Source organism: Schistocerca cancellata, chromosome 9 (assembly GCF_023864275.1).
Source record: "Schistocerca cancellata isolate TAMUIC-IGC-003103 chromosome 9, iqSchCanc2.1, whole genome shotgun sequence".
NCBI classification, from domain to species: Eukaryota; Metazoa; Arthropoda; class Insecta; order Orthoptera; family Acrididae; genus Schistocerca; species Schistocerca cancellata.
In genome coordinates this window covers 343,956,168-343,974,173 of record NC_064634.1, presented here as the reverse complement: position 1 = coordinate 343,974,173, position 18,006 = coordinate 343,956,168, and positions in this window count along the sequence as shown.

Below are 18,006 nucleotides of genomic sequence, written 5' to 3'. Positions count from 1 at the left end.
TGCACAATGTCGGCACTAGTACAGTGTATATCCACCTTTCGCAGCAATGCAGGCTGCTATTCTCCCATGGAGACGATCGTAGAGATGCTGGTTGTAGTCCTGTGGAACGGCTTGCCATGCCATTTCCACCTGCCGCCTCAGTTGGACCAGCGTTCGTGCTGGACGTGCAGACCGCGTGAGACGACGCTTCATCCAGTCCCAAACATGCTCAATGGCGGATAGATCCGGAGATCTTGCTGGCCAGGGTAGTTGACTTACACCTTCTAGAGCACGTTGGGTGGTACGGGATACATGCGGACGTGCATTGTCCTGTTGGAACAGCAAGTTCCCTTGCCGGTCTAGGAATGGTAGAACGATGGGTTCGATGACGGTTTGGATGTACCGTGCACTATTCAGTGTCCCCTCGATGATCACCAGTGGTGTACGGCCAGTGTAGGAGATCGCTCCCCACACCATGATGCCGGGTGTTGGCCCTGTGTGCCTCGGTCGTATGCAGTCCTGATTGTGGCGCTCACCTGCACGGCGCCAAACACGCATACGACCATCATTGGCACCAAGGCAGAAGCGACTCTCATCGCTGAAGACGACACGTCTCCATTAGTCCCTCCATTCACGCCTGTCGCGACACCACTGGAGGCGGGCTGCACGATGTTGGGGCGTGAGCGGAAGACGGCCTAACGGTGTGCGGGACCGTAGCCCAGCTTCATGGAGACGGTTGCGAATGGTCCTCGCCGATACCCCAGGAGCAACAGTGTCCCTAATTTGCTGGGAAGTGGCGGTGCGGTCCCCTACGGCACTGCGTAGGATCCTACGGTCTTGGCGTGCATCCGTGCGTCGCTGCGGTCCGGTCCCAGGTCGACGGGCACGTGCACCTTCCGCCGACCACTGGCGACAACATCGATGTACTGTGGAGACCTCACGCCCCACGTGTTGAGCAATTCGGCGGTACGTCCACCCGGCCTCCCGCATGCCCACTATACGCACTCGCTCAAAGTCCGTCAACTGCACATACGGTTCACGTCCACGCTGTCGCGGCATGCTACCAGTGTTAAAGACTGCGATGGAGCTCCGTATGCCACGGCAAACTGGCTGACACTGATGGCGGCGGTGCACAAATGCTGCGCAGCTAGCGCCATTCGACGGCCAACACCGCGGTTCCTGGTGTGTCCGCTGTGCCGTGCGTGTGATCATTGCTTGTACAGCCCTCTCGCAGTGTCCGGAGCAAGTATGGTGGGTCTGACACACCGGTGTCAATGTGTTCTTTTTTCCATTTCCAGGAGTGTATATACTGGCACACAGACGGAGTCGACGCCCGGGATGATCCCATATAGGTTCTACCGGGCACTGATGAAGGGCCCATGCTGGCCACTCTAGTGCCCCAAAAAATCGTTCAAATGTCTCTGAGCACTATGGGACTTAACATCAGTCCCCTAGAACTTAGAACTACTTAAACCTAACTAACCTAAGGACATCACACACATCCATGCCCGAGGCAGGATTCGAACCTGCGACCGTAGCGGTCACGCGGTTCCATACTGAAGCGCCTAGAACCGCACGGCCATAGTGCCTCAACATCACGCATATAATTCAAAGACACGCGTGCCTTGTGTGGACGAGCATTGTCCTGCTGAAAATGACAGCGCCGTACTGTCGCTTGAGAAATACCACACGAGAACGCAGCATGTCTGTGACATTCCGTTGTGCCATCAGAGTTCGGTCAGTCACAGCCAGGCGTGACCTAAAGTGATACCTGGAGGCCCGCCACATCATGACCTAGCACGCTGTTGTTTTCCAAAACATTGGAAGAATGGGTGCTCTCCCCACGTCGCCACCATACTCTGTGTCAAAGGTCATCCAGGAAGCCGGAGAACTGTTATTACTCGCCGAACGCATTGCGGCGTCATTCATCAGCAGTACATGGTTTCCAGTCAGGGCACAACTACAAACGCAACCATTTATGTTGTGGTGATCCTGGAACCCTACGCATTGGGCTATAATTCCCTAGTACGGCTGCTGCTAGTATGCAAACAATGGTCAGGGATGACACAGAACGTTGATTACTTGTTCTCGGATGGCAGACGCAGATTGAAGGGTTTACTATGTGTTAGGTGCAGAATACAGCGATCCTCCATGGCGATGGCCAGGTAATCTGGATATTGCGCGATTCGACCAACCGACCATACAGAGACCTAAAATGAGGCCTCTTAACAAACTGTCAGATGTTGATGACTCTGTTTCACACAATTACGCGGCAGCTCCGCGTTCTTTACACTGACAACTCAATATCATTAACTCTTCACAACTCTTGTACATCCTACCAGCCCTGCTATCAACGTGAAAGTCGAACAACATTAATCCATTCTGAATGCTTTCCTATTTGTTACAGAGGACTACAGCGCTAATTATTTTCGTACCGAGCGTTGGCGTGTACCTGTACCAAGTTACGTTGACACGCAACATTGTCATCTACTTCATCTTTTTTGTCAGGCATTGAATACAAATCGCAGGAAAAAATGCACTACACTCAAGGACAACGTCATTGTATTGACAAGTGGGGTGACAGGTAGTTCACCATTATAGGAGTATATGATATTGCATTAATACGAAATGAAATACACCTCACATTATAGGCTGCTGGAACAGTCCTATAAGTACACAGTGTACCCCAGCTAGCGGCAATTCTCGCGGGCAACCGATCATATAGGTGCCGGATACCATCCTGCGATAGATAGTCCCATTGCATCTTGCGCCTTTTATTGAAATTCGGCAGTGGTTCTTGCAGGCCATGGAGAGCGAGTGAGTTCCTACCTCATCAAGTCTCATAAGAATTCAGATGCTGAGATATCTCGTAACGCTGGCCACACCAGTTGTTGTACGTTGAGCCGCAGCAGCCGTATGTAGACGTGAATTGTACTGTTGAGAAAGCGCACCACTTTCGTGTTGAAGAAATGGACGCAGCACGGGAATAATAGCTAAAGTGGGGACTGGTTACTTTACACTGCAGACACACCAAATCTGACCGCGAATTATAGTACACGGCTCCCCAAAACTATTAAGTCTTGGATGGGACGTGTGTGTTGTGAGCGAATGCACTCTGAAACAGACAACTCACCAAGTTTATGTCATACACAAATATATCCATCACTTACATGTAGAGAGTATCTACTCTCATTACTGAAGACATCAGATCGCCATTCCATTCTCCAGTCACCTGTAATCGACACCAGAGGAAGCACGCTTGGCTGTCTCATGGTGTCAGAGGTAGTCTGCCCGGAGGCACACGTGATCTTAATCGTGCTGTAGCAGAAGATTTCAAATGGTCCCTGAACACACAGTAGGAGCAACATGTGCCTGGATTTCGTTCCTGTGCACTGTGGCGACCTTCACGTGCGTCTGTATTACGTGGACGTCCAGAGCCAGGTCTACAAGTGTAGCAATTTTGCACGGCTACACATCACCTGTGTCCATCCATTGTGTCTTCTATATGCAGCAATCAGTCGGTACATCCACCCAGCTTCTCCCAGACTACAATGTGACCCCGTTCAAATGGCTGAAGCTGTTCAACAGGAATACGTACTCGTCGGTGGGGCATGGTTCTACCCGAGAATGAGTGTTTTTATCAACCTTCTGATTGTTTTGATCTGTTTCGCCATGGTTTCCTCTCCTGTGCCAACCTGTTCATTTCATTGGAGCACTTGCAACCCTCATCGTCAATTTCCAGATTTAAATGTTCACTGTGCAGCGGAGTGAGCGCTGATATGTAACTTCCTAGCAGATTAAAACTATGTGCCGGACCGAGACTCGAGCTCGGGTCCTTTGCCTTTCGGAGGCAAGTGATCTACCGACTGAGGTAGAGGTACTGGCGGAATTAAAGCTGCGAGGGTGGGTCTTGAGTCGTGCTTGGGTAGCTCAGTGGGCAGAGCTTGCCCGCGAAAGGCAAAGGTCTCGACTTCGAGTCTCGGTGCGGCACACAGTTCTAATCTTTCGTGATGTTTCATACTAGCGCACACTCCACTGCAGAGCTAAAATTTCGTTATGGAAACATTCCCCAGGCTGTGGCAAAGCCATATCTCCGCAATATCCTTTCTTCCAGGAGTGTTAGTTCTGCAAGTTTCGCAGGAGAGTTTCTGTGAAGTTTGGAAGGTAGGAGAGGAGGTACTGGCGGAATTTTACGTCCTGAGTTATTTGCTGGATGTCTTCCAATCTCTACCTTCCTCTACAGCTCTATCTAGTACCGTGCAAGTTATTTCCTGATGTCTTCACCCATGTCGTATCATCCTATCCCTTCTTGTTTTCAGTGTATTCCGTATATGCCTTTTCTCGCCGATTCTGTGGAGGACTTCCTCATTCCGCATCTTATCAGCCCAACTGGCTTTCAACATTCTTCTCTAGTACCATACTTCAAAAGCTTCGATTCTGTGTGTCCGGTTTTTTCACAGTCTTTCACTACCATAAAACGCTGTGTAGCGGCGATTGAAAAGTTGTACTAAGGCCGGGAATCGAACCCGGTTTCCTCCTCCTTAAGCAGGCGCGTTAGCCACTAAGGCACCCTGGCATATCGGTTCACACAACTGAACGGATTACCCTGGCACGTCTCCTTCCTCGATCCAAATTCTCACTCCCGCCCCAATCTACCTTAAATTTCCAGCCACACGCGAACAGAATTGCCGATGCTCTCCATGTTCTGGTGTGCCAGGGTAATCCATGCAGTTGTGTGAACCACTACGCCACCTGCCAAGTAAGGTGGAGATCCGGGTTCAGTTCCCAGCTTTGTACAAATTTTCACTCTCCACTTCAGTCTATATACATGAAATCATATCCGTATGAATCCAGTAAAATGTCTGAAATTTGTCACTTCATTTTCACTTTCTGAGAAATTCCTTCTTCAAATTAAGGGCTATGTTAGATACTAGCAACCTTTTCTTGGTCTGAAATGCCCTTTTGGCAGTGTTAGTCTACTTTTTATATCCTGCTTACTCCATCCATAATGGGTTATTTTGCTGCCTAGGTAGCAGAATTCATTAACTTCATCTACTTCGTGATCACCATTACGATACTATGAAATTATAATGAAATCAAGACCCTAAGCTGTCGACAGGCGTTGATATACATTAACGGGGACAGCTGAAAATGTGTGCCCCGACCGGGATTTGAATCCGGGATCTCCTGCTTGCATGGCAGACGATCTATCCATCTGAGCCACCGACGGCACAGAGGATAGTGCGACTGCAGGGATTTATCCCGTGCACGCTTCCCGTGAGATCCACATCCCCAACTTAATGTTCACATACTACATTCGTAGTGCCCCAGCCCATTACACTCATTACTCGCGGCAGACAATCTTACCGAGTCCCGTAAGAGTTCGGCCAATGCGTGTCCATCCAGCACAGAAGGAGGGGGTCAATGGCCGGTTAGCCTTAACTATATGGAGATGGTAAATGTTCTTTCGCACATGTCCGAAAGAACAGATACCATCTTCACATATTATGATATGATACATCATTCTTCGACTTACTCTCAATCCATATTCTGTATTTATATGGCCGTTCATTCTATTCAGAACCTTCAGTAATTCTTCTTAACTGTCACTGAGGATAATAATGTCACAAGCGAATCTTATTGGTATATTACCACCTTGCATTTTAATCCCATTCTTGAATCTTCCTTTTATTTCCTGGATAGCTCCTTCGATGTATAGATTGAACACTAGGAGCGAGAGACTACCTCCTCCCTTGCACCTTTTTAATACGAGCACTTCGTTCTTTGTCCTCCAGTGTTACTCTTGCTCCTTGTTCATGTTGTATATTATCCGTCTTTCGCTATACTTTACCCGTATTTTTCTCAGTATTTCGAACTGCTTGCATAATTTGACATTGCTGAACGCTTCTTCGTAATTGACAAATCTTATGACCGTGTCTTGATTTTTCTTCAGTCTTGCTTCCGTTATCAACCACAGCGTCAGAAATGTCTCTGCTGTCTTTACCTTTCCTAAGCGAAAGTGATCTCATCTAACAGATCCTCAATTTTCTTTTCCATCGTTCTACGTATTTTTCTTGTCAGTTGAGTAGTTTGGACGTATGAGCTGTTAAGCTGATTATGCGGTAATTGTCTCACTTGTCAGCTTTTGTTCGGAATTATGTGGATGATATTTCTACGATAGTCTGACGATGTATCGCTAGTCTCACGGATTCTACACACCACCGGGAATAGTAGTTTTGTTTCCACTTATCCCAATGATTTTAGAAATTCCGATGGTCTGTTATGTACCCCTTCTGCCTTATTTGATCTTGTCTTCCGAAGTTCTTTTAACTGCGTTCGCCATTAAGCTCATCACAGTTACTACTTGCAGAGTCAAAACAGAGTGTGTATAGACAGACATCCGAGCGTCACCTGAACGTCGTTGACCGTGTCAAGTGAATCAGCAGCACTACAATTCCTCAGAATGCACATATTATACGCTGGTGCCATTGAACACAGTCTTTGAGGGTGTTGCATTTCTTTTTCGGCGTCCGGAAGAAAACGGCGTTTCTTGTGGCTCGCACCCGACCGACACCCCAGTCATTAGCGACGAAGCAATTTGCTCGGACTGTCCCGAATCCGCGAGGAAGTGGTACGCACCTGCCGCTTCCTCATTAGCGGTGATCGATTTACGAACGGCGACGCCGAAGCCGCCCCGAACGACGGTAGCCGAGGAATGGAAACCTCAAAGCGGGCAGCGGCGCGGGACACCTAGCGAATCCTCCAATTACGGGTCGCGGCGGGAATAACGAGAGGGCCCGGCAAGACGTCTCAATAGAGCCCGCAGATAAGCGCCGATAGGCCGCCGTAACGAGACGTGGCGCGGCGCGGCGCGGCGCGGCCGGCTGACCTCGCCGCTGCGGCCCGAACAAATTAGCGGCCGACTTTGTGCTGTCCGCGAGCGGCCGGCCGGACAATGCGGCCGTTTGTTTGCGAGGCCGGCAGACGGACAGCCGCCGTCGCCAGTAGCTCTGTCAGCGGTCACCGCTGGTCGGTCGCCGCCGCCAGCCGCTTTAATTGCGTTGCTGACCCACCCGGCCGACTGCTACACTGTACACCAGGTACCGCACAACACAAGACTTCGATCACGGACGTCATTGCCGAAAAAAAAAAAGAAACACCCTCAACGACAAGTTCATTTATTTTGGCATGTTCATAACTGCAGGAGGTCACTTATAAACGAAACATTATGACCAATGCCCAGCATGACGTTGCATGCGCTTCAGTCTGGAACCGCGTGACCGCTACGGTCGCAGGTTCGAATCCTGCCTCGGGCACGGATGTGTGTGATGTCCTTAGGTTAGTTAGGTTTAAGTAGTTCTAAGTTCTAGGGGACTGATGACCATTGATGTTAAGTCCCATAGTGATAAGAACCATTTGAACCATTTTGAACGTTGCATGCCGTCTGGTGGCGCTGCAGTCACGTGACGGTAAGAAAAGTATGTAAGCGAAGCAGACGCGGACGGAGAATCACACTAGCGAAGACATACAGGTAGGCGCCGGCCGTTATGGCCGAGCGGTTCTAGGCGCTTCAGTTTGGAACCGCGCGACTGCTGCGGTCGCAGGTTCGAATCCTGCCTCGGGCATGGAAGTGTGTGATGTCCTTAGGTTAGTTAGGTTTAAGTAGTTCCAAGTTCTAGGGGACTGATGACCTCAGATGTTAAGTCCCATAGTGCTCAGAGCCATTTGAACCATTCGTACATGTAGGCAGCAAATGGGGAAATCCACTGAGATAAGCGACTTTCACAAAGGGCAGTTTATTATTAGGCAGAGCCTGTGAACGAGTATCCCGGAAACGGTGAAGCTGGTCGAATGTTCACGTGTTACTGTTGTGAGCATCTACGGTAAGATGTAGAAGGTCTGTGAAACTACCACTAGGCGCTAAATGGTTGGACGTCCACGACTATTCACACAACGTGGGGTTGGGAGGCTTCTCTGCCCTGTGAAGTAGAATACTCGCTCATCTGTGACATCTCTGCTGAAAGAGCACAATGCTGGCGCGTGCACAGTGTTCCAGAGCACACCATTCATGGTATATTGTTGCGCATTGAGCTCCGCAGCAGACCACCCCCTATGTGTTCATATGTTGATCCACCGCCATCGTCAATTACGGTTGCAGCGTGCACGGGACCGTCACGATTCGAACGTCGACCAATGGAAACGTGTCGGCTCTTCGGGTGAATCACGTTTATCCTACACCTGGTCGATGGTCGTCTCGACAAACGCTGTTATCGACCTGAACGGCGGTTCGAAACGTGCAGCGCGCCACGGACGAAGGCTAATGGGACCAGTACTATGCCATGGGAACCACCTGCGCCCCTTCATGTTGATGTCTTCCCCGATGGCAATATCATCTTTCAGCACTACGTTTGTTCGTATCGGAGCCAGAACAGTGCTACAATGGTTTGAGGAGCATTGTAGTGAACTCACATTGATGTCTTGGCGACGAATTTCGCCTGATGTAAATCCCATTGAACCCACCTGGGTCCTTCTCGGGCGCCATCACCGCGTACGCAAATCAGCAGACCGTCACGTAGGCAAACTACATGACCTGTGCGTTGACATCTAATACTACATACCTCCACGAACCTACCAACGAACTGTCGGATCCCTGATATGCAGAATCAGTGATGTATTTCGTTCGAAAGACGGACAACAGGCTATTAAGAAGGTGGTCATAATTTTTTGGCTCATCAGTGTATATGATAGCAAATTCCAAACAAATTAAACAGATATGTCAGAGTGAGGGCTGCGCCGGCAATCGAATTAGTTCCTCGCTCGGGTGGCAAGGCATGCTTATATTGTCGAAAGTAAAAGACCATAAAGCTGCCGAATGGCACGCTATGTAAGTACCATGTTTATATGTCTGTATGTTAGCAAATATCTTGTTAAACCGAATTAGTTCCACCCTAGACTCAGCCCAACCTATAGAACAAGCTGGATTCCGAAGCAATTTTAACACTATTGACCACATTCTGACCGTTAGTGAAGTGATAAACAGAGCGAATGAATACCAACTGCCTCTCTGCATTGCCTTTGTTGACTTTCAAAAGGCATTTGACTCCGTTAGCCATGTAGCTGTCCTCCAAGCTTTGAGTGAGCAAGGAGTGGGAGCAGCATACATTGAAGTGCTCAGGAAAATCTACGAGAATTCTTCAGCTTATGTTAACATCGGCGAATCGACTCAAGGATTCCGCATCATGAGGGGTGTCAAGCAAGGCGATCCCATCTCCCCAAAACTGTTCTCTGCTGTATTGGAAATGGCTATGTCAAAGCTGAGATGGGAAGGTAAGGGAATTAGAATTAATGGAAGAAGGCTTACCAACTTCAGATTTGCTGATGATATTGCCTTACTGGCCAAAGGCTTCGCAGGGCTCCAAAACAGTCACAGATCTTGCATCGGAATGTCAGCTGGTTGGCTTGAACATGAACCTTTCCAAAACAAAAGTAATATCCAACAAATGGGTCCCAGCTGGAGATGTGAAAGTCAAGGACAGTCTACTAGAAGAGGTCAGTGAATATGTCTACCTTGGCCAGATTATGAATATGAAGGGAGACATAAGACCAGAAATCTATCGACGCATCAAGCTTGGCTGGCAAGCATTTGGGAAGAATTCAAAAGTATTCAGATCAAAAATGCCAGTAAATCTGAAGAAAGCAGTATTTGATCAATGCATTCTTCCTGTGATGACGTATGGCTGCGAGACATGGACACTGAACTCATTCACAAAAGGGAAACTTAGGACAGCACAGAGAGCCATGGAGAGATCAATGCTGGGCTATACAAGAAAGAACAGGAAAAGGGCAGATGACATCCTGTCTGTGACGAAGGTTAATGACATCTTAGAGAGAGTATGTTCCTTGAAATGGCAGTGGGCTGGCCCCATTGCAAGAAGAAAAGACAACAGATGGACGAAGCTAGTACTGGAGTGGAGTCCGAGAGAGCACCGTAGGCCTAGAGGAAGACCACCAGACAGTTGGGACAAAGACATCAAGAAGATCGCTGGTAACACCTGGCAGAGAACTGCCCAAGACCGTTCCACTTGGAGTAGACTTCTGAAAGCCTACCTGAATCCACGACTCGAAGAGGCCACGTCATCTAATGATTGAAATGGCTGATGATGATGATGATGATGATGTTAGCAGTGCTATAGACTGTAATTAATATCGCTGACAGCGCTCTGCGCCCTCGATAAGAGACTCTGTGATTGGACGGACTAGCAGTTAGCAGTTAGCGAGCGGACGGCTTTGACGTCTGTCCTTCATGGAGACTCAGTGTTGGTAGGATATCCATTGTAAAATGAAGATGGATGTAGATGGTATTGTTTGGGTAGTAGAATTATTGACGACTATATAAGTTTTGGAACTGGATGTCACCTTTTGTTGGAATTCGGCAGTGGTTCTTGGAGGCTCTGAAGAACGAATAAGTTCCCACTTCACCATCTTCTCATTGTGATCAGCTGGTGAGGTATCTGATATTGCTGGCCAGTACAGTTATTCTATGTCTCAAAGAGTACGTTGTGTCGCAGCAGCCGACAATGTGGACGTACACTGTCTTGTTCTCTTCCTGTCGAAGAGATGAAAATACCACGGAGAGTCTGTGCAGTGTAGCGGGCACTGGTTATTTTACACTGCACAAACACCAAGTATGACCGCAATGTGTAATTGTCCCCCTCCCGCCACTATGAAGCCTGGGATGGGACTTGTGAGTCTTGGTATAATGCACTCTGGGCCAGGCCCAGATCATCAATCAATCACTTGCAAGCACGCAATACCTATTTTATTCCCCTGTCAACTACACACATCAAAAAAACTTTTGCATCACCTCGGTTCCGAGAGTTTCGGAATCTGTACAGAAAATTGGTATGGAGATCAACATAAACATCATTTCCGCCCTTTTTATTGCTCATGAAAACCACACATTGCATGTAGTACCACCATACAGCGAGACCTTCAGAGTTGGTGTTCCAGATTGCTGTACACACCGGTGAATCTAATACCCAGTAGCACGTCCTCTTGCACTGATGCATGCCTGTATTCATCGTGGCATACTATCCACAAGTTCATCAAGGCACTGTTGGTCCAGATTTTTCCACTCTTCAAAGTCAGTTCGGCGTAGATCCCTCAGAGTGATCGGTGGGTCACAGCCCTTTTCAATCTACTCCAGGCATGCTCGATGGGGTTCATGTCCGGAGAACATGCTGGCCATTCTAGTCGAGCGATGTCGTTATCCCAAGTGATTCACAAGATGTGCATGATGGGCGCGCGAATTGTCGTCCATGAAGACGAATGTCTCGCCAATATGCTGCCGATATGGTTGCACTATCGGTCGGAGGATGGCGTTCACGTATCGTACAGCCGCTATGGCACCTTGCATGACCAGCAGCGGCGTACGTCGGCCCGGATTGCCTCCAAACACGTCTCCGACGACTGTCTGGTTGAAGTCATATGCGACACTCATCGGTGAAGAGAACGTGATTCCAATCCTGAGCGGTCCATTCGGCATGTTGTTGGGCCCATCTGTACCGCGCTGTACGGTGTCGTGGTTGCAAAGATGGTCCTCGCCATGGACGTCGGGAGTGAAGTTGCTCATTATGCAGCCTATCGCGCACAGTTTGAGCCGTAACATGTGGCTGCACGAATGGCATTATTGAACACGGTGGCGTTGCTGTCAGGATGCCTCAGGGCGCCGTAGGTAGCGGTCATCCACTGCATTAGTAGCCGTTGGGCGGCCTGAACGAGGGATGTCATCGACAGTTCCTGTCTCTCTGTATCTCCTCCGTGTCCGAACAACATCGCTTTGATTCACTCTGAGACGCCTGGGCACTTCCCTTGTTGAGTGCCCTTCCTGGCACAAAGTAACAATGCGGACGCGATCGAACTGCGGTATCGACCATCTAGGCATGGTTGAACTACAGACAACACGAGCTGTGTACCTCCTTCCTGGTGGAATGGCTGGAAGTGATGGGCTGTCGGAGACCCCCCGTCTAATAGACGGTGCTCATGCATGGTTGTTTACATCTTTGGGCGGACTTAGTGACATCTCTGACCAGAGAAAGGGACTGTGTCTCTGATACAATATCCACAGTCAACGCCCATCTTCAGGAGTTCCGGGAACTGGGGTGACGCAAACCTTTATTTTATGTGTGTATTTTACGATACCAGAGTGGCGACACTTGGCGGTGTCGGTTTGTTAGTGGTTTCTCCGCCAGAGCCACACGCGATCTTAGTCCTTCTGCAAGCAGACTACCTCAAATAGTTTGTGATTACAGACAGGTGCAACATACACGTGGATCTCGTCCCTGGATGATGTTTGGTCTGTCTCTGCTGCTCACACAATGCGTCGATCTTGGCGTGTGTCTTTACTACGCGGACGCTCAGAACCTGGTCTACATGTATAGGAATTTTTTCAAAGAGCCATGTCGAAAGCAGCGACAAACCACCGATACATCGTACGACCCAACATATGCAGCAATCAGTCGATACGTCTATCCAGCTTCCCACAGGTTCACAATGCGACGGAGTTCAAATGGGTCAAGCTGTTCAGCAGGGCTAAGTACTCGTCGCTGGAGCATGATTGTATCCTAGAGTCAATGTTGCAAACACTGTTCGCCGATAAACTCTCTACAGCTACTGCTTGCAGAGTCAAAACTGTGTGTGCACAGATAGGCCTCCTGAAAGCCATCTGATAACCGATACTCGTGACAAAATCAATCACTAACACTACAACCTATTAGTATACATGAAGTGTTGGCAACACTGTGTTGCTAGAGGAGGCCGAAATGCACGCGTTTAATTACACGCTGACTGGCGTGAGGTCTGGAACAGTTAAGGGAATTAATAGTAGCAAATAAAGTACGTAGTTGATATAATACTTAACTTTAATCCACAATTGGTGTACATCGATCTTGACGGTACATGTTATAATCTCAATATCAAATGCTATGGCGCCTTACTAGGTCGTAGCAAATGACGTAGCTGAAGGCTATGCTAACTATCGTCTCGGCAAATGAGAGCGTAGTTGTCAGTGATCCATCTCTGGCTAAGTCGGCTGTACAACTGGGACGAGTGCTAGGACGTGTCTCTAGACCTGCCGTGTGGCGGCGCTCGGTCTGCCATCACTGACAGTGGCGACACGCGGGTCCGTCGTATACTAGCGGACCGCGGCCGATTTAAAAGCTACCACCTAGCAAGTGTGGTGTCTGGCGGTGACACCACAATACACATACACTGACGTAAAAAAAAAAACACCATAAAATAATGAAATTTCTGGATTACATTTGTCTAGGTAACACATGTATGTGATTAACATTGTAAGACCACAGATCAAAGAAAGCGCGACATAAAACATTGTAAATGTGAAAAGCTGGTACATTAATAACTGGTGCAGCCGCCAGAATGTCCGTAAACACGCAAACGCGCACGCATTGCGTTGTACAGGCGACGCATGTCAGCTTGTGGGATGTAGTTCCAGGCCTGATGCACTTGGTCGGTGATTTAGGGACGGGCTGTTTGTGGTTGACGCTGGAGATGTATTCCGACGATGTCCGATATACGCTGGATTGGAGACAGATGTGGTGACCGAACAAGCCAAGGCAACAGGTGGACATACTGTAGAGCATGTTGGATTACAACAGCTGTATGTGGGCGAGCGTTATCCTGTTGTAAAACACCCCTGGAATGCTGTTCATGAACGGCGTCAGAGCAGGCCGAATCACAGGACTGACGTACAGATTTACAATTAGACGATAACTCCAGTTGTGGGTCTAGCGTGTTTAGCACGCAGACGGGTTGGCTGCTGGCCCTCAACTGATATCCTTTTAACTCATGTGCGACCTGTGCGAAATTTGAATAGACACCATATTTTAGATGTAGAAACACGCTTGCCAAGGTTAGTTTATGTCGCGCAACTCCTTCTTGCTGTTGCGATTTCTTATTTTCCATCAGTGTACTAAATACAGATGTCATTAAAGACAGCCCTTGAAGATGTTGCTTTTATTTGTCGCCAGTGTAGTTACAGGTAAGATGGTAGCAACTCCAAAAAGCTATAGCGAAATGCGAGAAGGTCTATAGAGGATCGATGTTTCAGTGAATTTGATCCTGAACGTAAATAAATGAAACGTATTGCTCATAAATTGGCGGATAACTCCACTACTGTTGGATTATTTTTGTACTGTTGGTGACAGATCACTGAAAACAGCAACTACAATTACATACCTTCTAGTAACGATCCAGAACTTTCTAGATCGAACTATCACATAAAAGAAACTGTAGAACATACCAGGCTGAGGAGTACCACAAGACTCAGTCCTGGGTCGACTACTGTTTCTCAGCACAAACGACTTTCTGTGTAATACACAAGCAGAATTACTTATTTTCACAGACGACATTAGAATTCTAATCAATAAAAGCTCACAGCAACAGAAGAAATAGTAAAAAATGTTCTTAATAGTATTATTCCATAGTTTTCCGCAAATGGTAAATTCTCAGTTTGAAAAAGACATCATATTCAGTTATATACATCCAGAGGTACTACACAAATGATTAATGTATCACATGGTGAGGAAATAACAACTAGACTGAAAACTTCAAGATTTATTGGTATCTATATCAAAGATAATTTAAAATCACATTTCGGCATCCTGAATTTGCCTTTTGTTTAAGGAGATAGACTACTCTGTGTGTTTATTGCTTCACGAACTTTTTCGTAAATAAGCCACTGCGGTTCAAGAGGGACAATGCTGTACGTAACTGCAATACCGAAAGAAAAAAAAATGCATTCATTATTCCACATTAAAATCGTCTTTAGCACAAAAAGCACATGCAAATAGCTCCTACCAATACTTTCGGTTACCTACCAATTGATATGAAATGATTGACAGAAAACAAAGTTAAATATGAAAAGAAACTGTAAAAGTTTCTCCTTGTTAACTCCCCCTATCCTGTGGAATAATTTCTGTTTGGATAATCTATAGAAAGAGTGGGGTAGAAATTACTAGTTCACAATAAAATTAAAATTTTGGGGTAGCCACAAGTCGTTTGCTACTTTCTTTAATTGTTTGTTTCACTCGTCAGACTCGAACGTCTTCAGGTATTTAGTAGCCAACGGCCACACTTGAAACGTTAAAAAAATGTCGGCTTGTAGACATATTTACATATGAATGTGTAACACAAATGTCAAATGACTTGTTCTACATTATTAGGATCAACGTTACAGATGATCCATGGAACTTAAAACTAACTACTGAAAGTCTCTTAATGAGCATAATGTAATATCATCACCGAAAATAGTGGCTTAAAAAGCAGTTTTTTGACGGATTAATGTTCATCAATACCACCTCCTATTAATAGAAGAGTTAGGGGAGATCACATGAAGAGCGGCGCGCACCTGCAAGACATCTTTTCTGAATGCTCAACGAGTTCCAGTGTCAGGCGCTGTAGTAGAGGCGTTGGGCATCACGGAGACGTTAAGTACTGAAATTTGTTGTGAGTACATTCCGGAGACTCGGGCAACGTACGACGCTGGTGTGCTAAAATCCAATGTTTCTGAGTTTTTAAAGATTTTTAAAGAAAAAAAATTATTAACATTCTACCTCCCTTCTTCATGTCTTCATACACTCCTGGAAATTGAAATAAGAACACCGTGAATTCATTGTCCCAGGAAGGGGAAACTTTATTGACACATTCCTGGGGTCAGATACATCACATGATCACACTGACAGAACCACAGGCACATAGACACAGGCAACAGAGCATGCACAATGTCGGCACTAGTACAGTGTATATCCACCTTTCGCAGCAATGAAGGCTGCTATTCTCCCATGGAGACGATCGTAGAGATGCTGGATGTAGTCCTGTGGAACGGCTTGCCATGCCATTTCCACCTGGCGCCTCAGTTGGACCAGCGTTCGTGCTGGACGTGAAGACCGCGTGAGACGACGCTTCATCCAGTCCCAAACATGCTCAATGGGGGACAGATCCGGAGATCTTGCTGGCCAGGGTAGTTGACTTACACCTTCTAGAGCACGTTGGGTGGCACGGGATACATGCGGACGTGCATTGTCCTGTTGGAACAGCAAGTTCCCTTGCCGGTCTAGGAATGGTAGAACGATGAGATCGATGACGGTTTGGATGTACCGTGCACTATTCAGTGTCCCCTCGACGATCACCAGTGGTGTACGGCCAGTGTAGGAGATCGCTCCCCACACCATGATGCCGGGTGTTGGCCCTGTGTGCCTCGGTCGTATGCAGTCCTGATTGTGGCCCTCACCTGCACGGCGCCAAACACGCGTACGACCATCATTGACACCAAGTCAGAAGCGACTCTCATCGCTGAAGACGACACGTCTCCATTCGTCGCTCCATTCACGCCTGTCGCGACACCACTGGAGGCGGGTTGCACGATGTTGGGGCGTGAGCGGAAGACGGCCTAACGGTGTGCGGGACCGTAGCCCAGCTTCATGGAGACGGTTGCGAATCCGCCAACCACTGGCGACAACATCGATGTACTGTGGAGACCTCACGCCCCACGTGTTGAGCAATTCGGCGGCACGTCCACCCGGCCTCCCGCATGCCCACTATACGCCCTCGCTCAAAGTCCGTCAACTGCACATACGGTTCACGTCCACGCTGTCGCGGCATGCTACCAGTGTTAAAGACTGCGATGGAGCTACGTATGCCACGGCAAACTGGCTGACACTGACGGCGGCGGTGCACAAATTCTGCGCAGCTAGCGCCATTCGACGGCCAACACCGCGGTTCCTGGTGTGTCCGCTGTGCCGTGCGTGTGATCATTGCTTGTACAGCCCTCTCGCAGTGTCCGGAGCAAGTATGGTGGGTCTGACACACCGGTGTCAATGTGTTCTTTTTTCCATTTCCAGGAGTGTATTTATTTGTCACCATAGTCCTCCTGGCGAAGTAAACATTTCTCCCAACTAGAGACCAGTTTGTTGATGCTGTCAATATAAAATGTTCTACTTTGTTGATGGAACCACAATCTCATCTAAGCTTGCAAAGCTTCAAAGTGAAGTCTTGGAAAGTGTTCTTTAATTTTTGGAAACAGATAAAACCGGTTGGGGCCATACCGGGACCATGTGGAGGATGATCGATGACAGTGAACCAGAGGTTAAGGACTGTTACACATGTCTCTGAGTTCGTCTCTGGTCTGTCACTGACATGCTGAAGGAGAGGATCGTGTGTGGATGAACTCTTCGAATTCGGAACTTAATTACAGCACGCTTTTCTCACGTATCGACGTAGTTACGTTACACGCCGCCATGTTAAACGCTACAATTCGAAGACCTCTAGCGGCAGAGGGCTGCAAATATGTAGACATGAAGAATAAAGATTTAGAATGTCAATACCATTTGTTTATTTAAAAAGCCGAAGAGTTTTCGCATAAGAAATTCGGAAGCATTACTTTTCAGCATGCACTTCTTGTACTTCATTTCATATACGATACGTCTCGCGAAATGTCACAATGAGGAAATCAAAGAAATTGGAGCTCACACGGAGTTGTACCGACAGTCATTCTCCCCACGCACGATTCACGAAAGAAACAGAGAAAGGTGTTACCGTAACTACCCACCGGTAGACATGGAGTACTGATGTAGATATAGCCGCTGCACATATGCAAGAAGACACAGAGTACGACTATGGATGGTTAGAAATTGGTTTGTACAAAAATTGTGTGTATGTTTCATGTACGAGTGTTTACTGAATGCTGAACAGTCCATGGTTATCAATATTAATTTGTACTTTTGTGACACATCATGTAATATATCATCTTAATCCAAAGACTTTTCAAGCGGTGTTCGTTTCTTTCCACACATTTTCCTCACTCGATATCGATGCTTAGTCCTTCGCGGCCGTTGTAAATTTGTATAAAGTTCTTTTTGGAATGTAATTTCTACCAAAGAGCAATTTAATATAGTTTTAATTGAAGCCTCAAACTGATGACGAGCTACGATCACGAACAGATAACCGCAG